Source organism: Cynocephalus volans, chromosome 2, assembly GCF_027409185.1.
Source record: "Cynocephalus volans isolate mCynVol1 chromosome 2, mCynVol1.pri, whole genome shotgun sequence".
Classification (NCBI taxonomy): domain Eukaryota; kingdom Metazoa; phylum Chordata; class Mammalia; order Dermoptera; family Cynocephalidae; genus Cynocephalus; species Cynocephalus volans.
In genome coordinates, this window is record NC_084461.1 from 222,496,758 (window position 1) to 222,508,696 (window position 11,939).

Below are 11,939 nucleotides of genomic sequence, written 5' to 3' on the forward strand. Positions count from 1 at the left end.
ATATATATGCATACATATGTACATATATATAGTTGATTCTCACTATTGACGGTACTTATGTTCCATAAAGTCGCTGTGAAGGCTGATTAGCAAATACTAAACCATTGTTCGTAGGAGAAATACAGGGTTAGGTTTCTGCACACTCCTAGTCACAACATTTTCATCAACTTATCAACAAATAACCTTATTTTATGTAAGTTTCTGCTTAAAGATACCTTGTTTAGTATATATTGTTGATCAATTAACATTGGACGTATGGCCAACAGCAGTATAACTCATGACTGAACAAAGCATGTTAGCTGCATCACAGGCTCTTGTCCTTAGGAACATTAGACAGCACTTCAGCACTATACTTGCAGCCATTTTAAACAGCAAAATCATCAGCAAAAAGCACAAAATTGTGAAAAACATGGAAAACTAAATGTTCTGCAAAAAGGACACTTATTTACAGTATGAGAACCGAAACAAGAAGGCAGAATGATGCTTTGTTTGACCTTAGTTGGGCATGTGCATGTTATGTGACTCAGACTTTCCACTGTCCTGCTCTTGTCCATGAGTAACCACACAAGCACAGTGAGTATTGGTTTGGGGGTTACCAATAAATTTTGGTGAGTAGATGTAATTGCAAATAGGGAATTGATGAGTACTGAAGATCAAATATATACAGGCAACTGTATACAGACTCATACATAAATACGTTTCTTCAATTGTGGAAATTCCAGGTAGACCAAACAGATCTGGATCTCCACTTGAAACCCAGTGCTGTATTGGAGAAAAAAATATAGGTTTTTGCAATGTGCGTTAATTTTACAAACCACATTTTCTCATGATACGTTATGTTTTTTATGTTTTGTTGAACTCCATTTGCTAAAATATTAAGTATTTTTGTGTCTATGTTTATGAGGGATATTGATTTATAGTTTTCTTTTCTTGTGATGTCTTTGGTTTTGGGGTCAAACTAACTGATTTTACAATATGATATGGGGCATAATCTCTTCTTCATTTTCTGAAAAAAATGTAGAAATTATATAATTTTTTTACTAAAATATTTGATAGACTTTATCAATAAAGCCATTTGGCCTGGAGTTTTCTTTGTGTGAAGGTAATTACAAATTGAATTTCTTTAATGGTTATGGAGCTACCTAGATTTTCTATTTTTTCTTGTGTCAGTTTGCCAAGGTGTGACTTTTAAAGAATTTGACCATTTCATTTATGTTGTTGAATTTATTGCATAGTACTGTTAATAGTATACCTTTATTATCTCTTTAATATCCGTGTAATTTATAGTGATGTCCTCCTGTCTTTTATTTCTGACATTTGTAATTTGTGTTTTTCTCCTTTTTCCTTGATTAGTCTTATTAAGGGCTTATCAGTTTTGTTAATCTTTTCAGAGAGCTAACATCTGCTTTGTTGATGTCAGTTTCATTGATTTCCTCTATTATAATTTGTTTTATTCTTACTTCTTTCTCTTGCTTCTTAAATGGGTAACAGATCAGGATTTTACACTTTTTTCTTTTCTAACCTAGGCATTTTAAAGCTACAAAATTCCCCTAGGGAACTTCATTATCTACATCCCCCAAATTTTGACATGTATTTCATTATCACTCAGTTCACAATATTTTCCAACTGTTATTTATTCCTTAAACTATGGGTTATTAAGAAGTAGATAGTTTATTTTCCAAACAATTGGGGGGATTTTCTAGATATTTTATTATTATTGATTTTTAATTTAATGCTGTTGTTTTCAGAGAACATACTCTCTGCTTTAAATCTTTTAAATTTATTGAGATTTGTTTTGTGGCCTAGCATATGGTCTATTTTGGTGAAGGCTGCATGTACACTTGAGAAGAGTGTCTACTCTGCTTTCAGGGAGTGTAGTGTTCCATCAATATTAATGATATCAAGTTGATTGGTAATGCTGCTCAAATCTTCCATCTCCTTACTGATTGTTTTCCTACTTGTTTTACCGGTTATTGAGAGAGGGGTGTCAATATCTCCAACAAGAATTTTGGTGGTGTCTGTATACCTTCGTTCTCTCAGTGTTTGCTTTATGTATTTTGGCCCTGTGATATTGTGAAGTATATATTTGGTCTTCATCCCTGTTTCCTGACATACAGCCCCTAAAACCCTTGGAATCTACTGAGTGTCTTGTATGCTACTCAGATGACTTGTGGCTGAGGGCCCTAAGATAGCTTCGGGGTGGAGGCTGGTACCCTAAAGACCAAGGCATGATTAGAGCTTTGGGGCTTTTGTCCCCGCCCCCACCCCCTAACCTCTGAAGAGGGGAGAAGGGCTGAAGTTTAAGTTGGTTGCCAATGACCAAAGATGTAATCAATTATGCCTGTGTAATGAAGTCTCCAGTCAAATGAAAAGGACAGGGTTTGGGGAGATTCCAGATGGTTGAACATGAGGAGGTTCCTAGAAAGTGGTGCCTAGAGAGGGCACGGAAGCTCTGTACTCCTGCCCCCATACCTCGCCCTATGCATCTCTTCCATCTGGTTGTTTATCTGTCTACTTTAAAATATCCTTTGTAATAAGTGGGTAAACATAAGCAAAGTGTTTCACTGAGTTCTGTGATCTGCCATAGCAAATTAATCAAACCTGGGGGGGCCTAGTGGTAACGCCAATTTATACCTGATCAGTCAGAAGCACAGGTAAAACAACCTGGGGCTTGCAATTGGTATCTGAAGTGCGGGGATAGTATTGGGGACTGAGCGCTCAACCTGTGGGATCTGATGCTATCTTCAGGTAGATAGTGTCAGGATTGAATTAGAGGACACCCAGCTGGTGTTCACCAGAGAGTCATCTGCTGCAGAGTTGCTTGCCTTGCATGCTTGGTGTGTGGAGACAATCCCCCACCCGCACATTTAATCACAGAAGTGTTCTGTGTCATGAGAGTAAGGTAGGAGAAAAAAGCTTGCTTTTTCCAGTCAGGACCCTTATTATTAGGTGCATAAACATTTTGGATTCTTGTGTCTTTTTGATTAATTGACCCTGTTGTCGTTTTGAAGTGGCTGTCTTTATAGCAGTCATTCTTAGTCTCGAAGGGAAGCATATCTGATATTAAACACAAGAGGGCTCAACTTTCTTATGTTTAATGCTTGCATATGTTTTTCCATTTAAAATTTTTATGTTTGTGTCTTTACAACACAGTGTTATGTAATGGCATTTCTTGTAAACAATTCATATTTGGGTCTTAATTTTATATCCAACCTTAAAATCATTGTCTTCTAATTATAATACTCAGGCTGCTTACACCTAATGCTGATTATTGATATATTTGGATTTTCAGTCTATCACACTGGTGTTTGATTTCTGTTAGTACTGTCTGCTCTTTGTTTCCCTTTTTCTCCTTTCCTCCCCTCCCTTTTCTTGGGCAAATCAACTGTTTCTGAGTAAATCAAATATTTTTTAACATCTCACTCTGTCTCCTCTGTTGACTTTTTAGCTTTGTCCACGTGTATGTGTGTGCATATTTGCTCTGGAGATGATTACATGCATCTTTAGAATATCGGAATCTGTGTAGAATGTATTCTAATATTTCATTAACATTTTAAGATTTTTTGTGTGTTATATTTTCAGTTACTACTTTCTTACCTAATATTCTTGTGGTCATATATTTGACTTCTATGTTTTATGAACTCTACATTTTGTATTATTACTTAAATACAAGCTGCAACAGTTTTTAAAGATATTTAATAATATACGTATAAAAATAGGAATAATATTTTTAAAAGGTCCTTTATATTTTCTGACCTAATTACTCTTAATTTATTCATTCCTTTCTGAAGAACCAGGATTCTGAGATTTTATATATATATATATATTTACTTACATAATATATATATTTCTGAGATCTGAAATTCTAAATATATATATACGTTTCTTATAGTGTAGCATTGCAGGGGTCCAGTATCTTCTTCACTTTATAACTTGGATCTGGGTTTTGTCTTGGTGGCTGGCTGGTAAGGGGATAAATCTTAAGATTTCTGGTGAATCATAAATCATAATTTTCTGTTTTGATTTAACAAGTCAGATAATATCAAGTTGCTTCCCCATATTTTTTTCTTTTTAACAGTAGCTTATGCTTTTTTTTTTTTTTTTTTTAACTCGTTTTATTATTACTGTGTAACAAATCACCTGAAAATGTAGTGGTATGCAACCATAGTGTTTTATTTTTCTCGTGATGTTGTGTATTAGGAATTTGGTGAGGAGGTCTCTTTTGGAGGTCTTTCATGTAGTTTTTTCATGGGCTGCAGTCATCGGAAGGTTCTACTGCGCTGGACATCTACAGTGACTCATTCACATGGCTGGGTGTTGGTAGCTGGCTGTTGGGATCTCAGCTGAATCTGTCAACTGGAGCACTTATATGCATCTTGTCCATTACAATGGTTTCAGGATAGTTGGACTTTTTACATGGTGGCTAGTTTCCCCTGGAGCAAGTGTCCCAAAAGAACCAGTCAGAAACTTCAGACCTTTTAAGGGCTTTTTGGCTCTACCCCTGGGAGTCATGTAGCATCGCTTGTGTTCTACTGTTAGAGTCACAGCCTGTCCAGATTCTAGGGGAGGTGACTAGACCCCATCTTTTCATGGGATTTGTGACAAAGAACTTGTGGGCAATATTTTTAAACTACCTCATTGTTATTGAAGTATACTTTACATATAATAAAATGCACAGATCAATCTTAAGTGTTGAGCTAAATGAATTTTGACAATTGTATAGACCCATGCATCTGCCACCTGAAGTAAGGTATAGAACATTTTTTTTCCAATCTGTAAAGTTCCCTGTGTCCCTTTCAAGTAAATCCTCACATGCAGTCTTTCCTGTTCTGTGAAGTCATATTAACAGAATTATACACCATATTTGTGTGTGTGTATTCTGGGTTCTTTCACTCCACATAAGGCTTTGAGATCCACCCATGTTGCTGCGTGTGTTGGTTTTGTTTTTTGATTGCTGAGTTATTTCATTGTATGAATGTATCACAATTTGTTTATCCCTCATCCATTGTTGGATGTTTGAGTTATTTCCAGCATGTGGCTATTATAAATGAGGATGATGATGAACACTCTTGTATGTTTTCAGACGTTATTATGATATCTTTGGGAATAGTATTTTCTTACTATTCAAATCCATAGTGTTTCCAAAATGTTTCAATGCTCAAAGAACTTTGCTATCATTTACCTCTCTAGATAATAAAGGTTTGCTACCATATCATTTCAATTACATAAATGCTTAGCATGAAAAATGAGATGGCTAAGATAAAAAAAAAAAAAAGAATATTCCCCTCAAAATCACCTTCTCTCAAACTTTCTTCAAACCTCATCCTCTAGAGGTTAAAGAATATTAGAGAGGGTTATCTTTTCAAATTTCTTTCTGTGTGTAAGTGGAAGAGGATAACATTGTTAGGAGTGGAACTTCATTACTGATGACAAACTACAAGTCTGGGCTCATGAGCAAGGACACTTGACCTTTCTAGGTGACCCCAACCCCATGACATCACTGCTGTTGCCAAAGAGGCAGTGAAGGTCGTTGTGTCTCTCAGGGAGTAGGAGTCCTTTCAACAGAGCGCATAACAGGTTTAGGATTCTTAAGAAGTTGCAGATAGTAGTCATCTGCTCTTTGGCTATAGGCAAATACCTCAGCCCCAGTTAGGAGTGGAGGACCAAAGTAAATCTCAATGAGCAAACTCCAAACCTTTGTAGGTTTGGAAAGGATCCTACTTCTGTAAGAGAAGATTAGAGCTTCTGCTATGGACATGAATAGTTTGTTAGAATAGCTTATTGGGGATATAATCAAGATAATAAAATGTTCAATAAGAGGATTATTAAAGTAATTAGATTTGCCCCATAGATTCTTCCCAGTGGTCTTCAATGCAAAACAAAATTAATTTGAATATGTAGGGAAGAAAGGAAACTTGGGATTGATAAGGGGTTGTTTTTTTTTTAAATACTGATGTTATCAATTACAAATTTAAAATCTGTATCTGCTATACACAGAACAATCTCTAGCATGTCACTAGATTAATGGGGATAACATAGGAAATTAGGTCAAAATAAACTGACAGAAACTAAGAAACGTGATAATGATAATAAACAAGACTTTTATTTTTCATACGCATTTTGGGGAAAGGGGAAAAGTCAGTCTGCCCTACCCGATGGTCTTTCTGAAAGTCTCCATTCACTCCACAGAATTAGATAGGTTGCTTGATCTCAGAGAATTTTGTACTATTAATTCACAAAGAGAACTCCCTTTGAAGAGAATGGTCAAAAGGTGAGCCTTCGTGAGCAGCTTCGCTGGTGCACAGCCAGGCTCCCTCTCTGAGTGAAGCTTTTTCCACACTGGCCACACAGATAGGGCGTCTCTCCTGTGTGGACTTTGCCATGCAGAATACAATTCCCCCTTGTGTGGAAACTCTTCCTGCACTGGGTACAGGCATAAGGCTTCAGGCCTGTGTGGACTCTGATGTGAACAATCAAGCTTCCTTTCTGACTGAAGGCTTTTCCACACTGATCACATCTATAGGGCTTCTCACCGCTGTGAACTCTTCTGTGAACAGCAAGATTACTTTGATTCCTGAAGCTTCTCTGACAAATAGCACACTCATAGGGTTTTTGTCCAGTGTGGAGTCTCTCATGGACGGCCAGACTACCTCGCTGACTAAAGCTTTTCCCACACTCCTTGCACTGATAGGGTTTCTCTCCTGTGTGTATTCGCTGATGTGTAACAAGATTGCCTTTGGCTCTGAAGCTTTTTCCACAGTGGGTACACTCAAAAGGCTTTTGACCAGTGTGGATTCTCTCATGTAATGTTAGACTACCTTTCTGCCGGAAGGATTTTCCACATTCCTGGCACTCATAGACCTTCTGTCTCACTCCAGGTGAATCTTCCTGTAGTGTCTTAGAATCTGGGGATTTTTGTTCCAGCTTCTCTCTTCTGAAAGAATTCTGGAAATCCCAGCTTGAGGATCCTGTAGCCTCAGAATGATCATATTTGTGGTGGGCCTCTGTCATCACATCTGGTAAAATGAGAGGGAAGTCATGTAAGATGCACCAGTATGCTAAGTGAGAAGAATGGGGGAAAAGAAACATAACCCTTTGAGTGCTTACTGAGTGCCAGGCATTCTACTGTGAATTTTGCATAGATAATTTTTTTTTTTTTTTTTTTTTTTTTTTTTTTTTTTTTTTTTTTTTGTTTTTTTTTTTTTTTTTTTTTAAAAGATGACCGGTAAGGGGATCTTAACCCTTGACTTGGTGTTGTGAGCACCACGCTCAGCCAGTGAGCGAACCGGCCATCCGTATATGGGATCCGAACCCGGGGCCTTGGTGTTATCAGCACCGCACTCTCCCGAGTGAGCCACGGGCCGGCCCATTGCATAGATAATTTAACTCTGGAAACAATCCCATGAGAATGCTACAGATTATGAGAGCACAGGAGGTTGCCAAAGGTTGCATAGCTAGGTAAGTCAGAGCTGGAATTCAAACAGGCATGCAACTGGTGGACTAATGGGTATAAGACTATGCTGTCTACCATAAGTGAATTACTGTGCAGTATGTGCATGTACTGAAACAATACTGTGCACCACAAATATGTACAAGTAAATGTTAAAATAAAAAAAAGTAATAAAAGTGTAAAAAAACCCCCAAACTCAAACACAGCCAAGCTCTACGGCAGTGTACTACCTCTAAATTTAATGTAATTCAGCCTCCCAAATAATGTCATGAAGTAGATATGTTTATCTCTATTTCACAGGTAATAAAACAGGCTCAGAAAATTAAGAAAACTATACAGGATCATATAGAACCCCATACTAAAGTTTTATCTGACTCCAAAACAGATGTGGATCCTAAAATGCAGGGCCTAAAGCTTTAAAATTTTAGAGGCACCCCTTTAAGAAAAAGTATAAAATTAGGCACAGGTCTTTCTTGAACAGACAGTGGAAGTGAGGGAGCCTGAAGTGTAAGTTACATTAGCTTCATGAGAAACCCCTGAGCTTCATGATCTCAGAAAATATGTAGCAGAGTCCTAGATACTAACATCTATTATCTCTAATCCCTTCAACCCTACAGGATAGAGCTTATTGTCCCATTTGACAGATGAAGAGCCTAGAGCTTAAAGAAGGTAAGTAACTTGTCTGATATTGCAGATCTAGCTAGGGCAATTACAGCATGTGATCCAGGGACTTTCTTCCTTTACTATTCATGCTATTTTCAGTCTACTAAGCTATGGTGGAATTGAAATCAATTTTGGTTTGGAAGCTATTCTCAAACACTTCCTATGCAGATGTTGACAGTATTTTCCAATATTGCCCTGCATCTGCCCCTCCTAGTGCACTTTGAATATGGGTCCACTCATCACTAATAATAGTTTTCCTGGTGTCGTCCTATGGGAATTTTCTCCTCGTTCCTCTTCCTTATCCTTACTCAGTGATGGTGCTGGGATTTAAAGCTGTTCATTCATTCTCTCAGAGACCACCTCAAGACTACCTCCATTTCAAGACTGTTTTCTTGCTCAATTTCTAATATTATTTCTAACAGCAGGCTTTTCCTGTAACCCCCACGAATGGTGAGCTCCACCAAAGGATGTCTCCTCTGCTTCCTCAGACTGCCTGCCAGTGCTGGGGGCAGGGACACCAAATATCTGTGAGCTGAGGACATCCCAGTGGTCAACTGACTCACTCACTGAAAAAGGCTACATTCTGGGCATATCTTCCATGACAGTCCAGCAGGGTAGCTGTTGGAAATCCAAACATGTCCACTCCTGCTGTATGACCTAAGTCACCACCTCTTCATATGATTCTTCCATGGGCTGTTCTTGAGCACCTGAAGGCAGAGAAATATAAACAAACAAACAAACAAACAAACAAACAAACAGGAAAGGACAGGAGAACTGGTAAGTGAGAAGGATAAAGTCAACAGGAGCTCCAGTTTGGGGTGCGAATGAATGCAGGAAGCCTGGATTGCTTGATGTGAATCACCTAAAACATCATTGTAAAATGGCCCAAAGGTACCAGGACAACACACAATGAATCCAGGAGGAAATAGGAGGTGGGAAAGCAGAGAATATGTAAAAACATATCTCTTCCTGCCAATCCCAGATTAATGGTCACTCTGGTTTGTATTTCAGTCTTGGCACATGTTTGGGATCTTCCATTTCTTTTCTCCACCTAACCACCTGCTATTTTATCCTCCAACGCCTAGAGAATGGAAACAGCCTCAGCTCCCCTCTCTAGTACCCCTTAGGTTATAAGGACATAACAAGCGATTTCATGTCACCTTTTAACAATTCTTAGGAGGCTCCAGACTCAGACTCACCCCTCTCCTACTCTTGAAGATATGAGAATACCAATTCTGAGGAAGTGTAAACACTTATCACTTCTTGGAAAAGGAAGACCTACTCTGGACTCCAAAACCAAGCCCAAGACAGCACAACTGGGATAAGTAACTTGCCCAAAGTCCCATAGCCAGTAAGGAGTTGAGGTGGAGCAAGTGTTTAAAACCAAAGCCAGTGCTCTTACTCTAGACAATTCTCTAGCACCTCATGCTAAAAAGCTTATGAGAATTCTTATAAAATGGATCTAGTGTTTAACTAGACTGAATTACTCTTCTAGGGCCTAGGAATCTTGTTTGTGCTCTACATTATCTTTTTTTCTTTCCTGAATATTCCTTCTTACTTCAGGACCCTAATTACTGAATTCCTACACTTTATTTATGCAGTGGTTCACTGTGTAATCTTTGTTTCCCTCTAACCTGTCCTATCAAAATGCTGGCCTCCTGATTTAAGGAAATAGCAGTATGATGCCACAGTTCTTTGTTTTGTTAACTTAAACACTTGGTTCTTCTTGACAGCCACACATTCTGCTATGTGCTGTGATGACCAGGAGAGGCACTTTAATTTGGAGGACCCACTTCCAACCCGGAACACAAGCTGCAAAGGAACCCCTTGTTGGAGTGCCAGCACACCACCTGTTCAAGGTGCTGCTGCTCAACAACCACACAGGCACCAAGAGTCGGTGGAAGAGGACATGGCACCTGTGGCTGAGGCTGGACTCTGTCAGTGGAGACTCTAAAATAGAGTTTAGTCAGAACAAGTGGGTAGAATTTACAGCTCTGCCTCTCCACCTGCTGTGAGGTCTTCAACAGGAACATCTCGGCTGCTCTCAGGAACCTCCTTGATTAATAAGGGGAAACTGTCATGTTTTTCTCCCTAGATCACAAGTCTGAGGAATGAATTCCTTGAAGATTTTGCAGAACGTGGCTTTATAACAGAAAATATTGCTTTTCCTATCAGAATCCTTTGGGTAAAAGCTTAGAATTAGGCCCTGAGAGTCTTGGATTCTTGCCTTGGCTCCTCCCCCAGCATATGGGGACCTTGGGCAAGTAACTAGACAGGCTCACTCTGCTTCCTCACGTACTGAATAGGTTAATAGCATCGTCTTAGCAAGTAGCTCCTGGGGAACAAAAAACTAATACGAAGCGTCTCTGACACGACCTACAGATTGAAGGCCTAAAACCATGAGTCTTCAGAAGTTGAGTACTAGAAGAGGACTAAACTGCACCTTCGAGGAAACCTCTACGCGGACATGGCAGGATTAGGAGCTCCTGGGCAGCGGTGACGCGTCCCCACACGCCTGGCTGCAGCCGGTCCTCCCTCCCATTCTCCACCCTGGGGGTCTGCCTCTTCTCGCCGTCCCTGGGGAGCCTGCGCCGCCCTCCTGTCCCTCCTCTGCACCCTTCCCTGCAAGCCCGGGAGCCCCTGCCCGTGGCCCCCCGACGTCTCCGGGGTGCGGCGCGGCGGCCCCTCCCCTCCGTCTGGTCTCGGCCCGCCCCATCCTGGGCCTCGGCACCCGCTCTCCGGTCCAGTGGACCTTTCCCTGCGGGCCGCCGACCTCTCCCCTCGCGGCCGGCCTGCCTGGGGGCCCAGGCCGGCCGGGCGTGCTCAGGGCCGCGGGGACCGCAGGCTCAGGCGGCAGCGCGGAGGCCTGACGTCGCGGCCCCGCCTCGCCCGGGCGCACTGGCCGGCCAGCGAACTCACTCACCGCAGCGGCGCGCGCCCGCAGACAGACAAAGGCCGGCGCCCAGCCCGCAGCGGCGCCCGCGCCGCAGGGCCGGACTACAACTCCCAGGAGCCCCCGCGCGAGCCGGCGCGCCCGGCTTCCCGGAGCACTATGGGAAATGTGGGTCCTGGGGTCCCGGAAGTCCCGCGGTCGCGGCGCCTTTAGGCCGCCTGATCCTGGAACCCAAGAGCGCCCACTTGTCCCGGCGACAGCCGGAAGGGAGAGACCCTCAGACTCACAAGATGTGGCACGACAGCGTCGTGTAGCCGTCTGCAGTCTTGGGGAGAGAGCAGCTGGTAAAGCCTTGCGTGCTCGGAGGTTATGTGTTGAGCCACTGCAGGAGAAAAGACTAAGTGTTCCGAAGCAGGGAGCAAATTTCGAACAGAACATTTGGAACACCCTTCGGATCCACTTAATAAGAATCCTCACCAGGAGTGATGGTCGAGAGCTCAGTCCTCGGAGTTGTCTTGAACTTGCTGTAGGTTCCACCACCGACTCGCTGTCGCTGACGCACTGTGGGCGGGCTTCTCATCTGGTGGGAGTCCAGGCGTGGGGTCAGGTGACAGACAGCGACAGGAGCCAGGTGAAAGCTTCTTGACAGGGCTAGGGTCCAGGCCGGGCGACTTCTTAGCTTACAACTTCAGAGCAAAGGGAGGTATGTGAATGAAGGCAGAAAAAAATCCCTCAGCATGGGACTCTGCATTAAGGAGAGAAGACAGTATTTCCTAGGGTAATGATTAAATTTTTCTTAACTGAAGATGTTACTGAAGGGTTGGTAATTGTAAGCCCTGAAAATCACTGAGTCCATGGGGCAAGAGCCCCCTCTCATGGGGTTTCTTAGAAGCACAACACAGGCATCTGCCCTTGGCCCTGTTGTGTGATACC

General features: G+C 41.6%; 1 long non-coding RNA gene across 2 annotated transcripts; it reads right to left on the minus strand.

The window, feature by feature from the left end:
• Positions 1–6,081: 6,081 nt before the first annotated feature.
• On the minus strand, positions 6,082–11,576 carry LOC134370189 (uncharacterized). 2 transcript variants are annotated; one of them, XR_010022650.1, is made up of 3 exons: positions 11,484–11,576; positions 8,681–8,820; positions 6,082–7,016 (listed from the first exon to the last, which is right to left on the minus strand). It is a non-coding gene; the product is annotated as an uncharacterized LOC134370189 (long non-coding RNA). The 2 variants fall into 2 exon arrangements; XR_010022651.1 differs by lacking the exon at positions 11,484–11,576 and adding an exon at positions 11,037–11,112.
• Between the last annotated feature and the right edge of the window lie 363 nt (positions 11,577–11,939).